Genomic DNA, 505 nt, shown 5'->3' with positions numbered 1-505 from the left:
AGACAGATAGATGATAGAGGATAGTTAGATGAAAGAAAGAGGATAGAAGATAGGAAATAGATAGGCAGACAGACAGACAGACAGACAGATGGATGATAGATAGACAGATAGACAGATAGATGATAGATAAACATATAGATTAGATAGATAGATGATAGACAGATAGACAGACAGATAAAAGAAAGGCATGAAGAGGAGAAAATTAGGTAAAAGATAGATAAAAGATAAATAGGTAGAAACTGGCAGTAAACCTCCCAAATATTGTCTAGACCTTTAGAATGTCTCCAGGATGTCTGTCACAGAGTAAGGAGACAGGACTCTCTGTCTTCTGCTGTTAAGGAGACACTGAGTTTTACAGAAAAAAACTGTTCCCATGGGAAATAGAGGGTCACGAATAAAGATCTGATCCACCAAGGGGGAGTGGATGTGGACGGCAGCGTCATCTCCATGTAGCGGATTAGCTCTTCACTTTGGGGGTCCAAACATATCTGCTTCACAGTAGTGG

This window comes from Microtus ochrogaster, chromosome 2 (genome assembly GCF_000317375.1).
Source record: "Microtus ochrogaster isolate Prairie Vole_2 chromosome 2, MicOch1.0, whole genome shotgun sequence".
Taxonomy (NCBI): domain Eukaryota; kingdom Metazoa; phylum Chordata; class Mammalia; order Rodentia; family Cricetidae; genus Microtus; species Microtus ochrogaster.
This window is presented reverse-complemented; position numbering follows the sequence as displayed.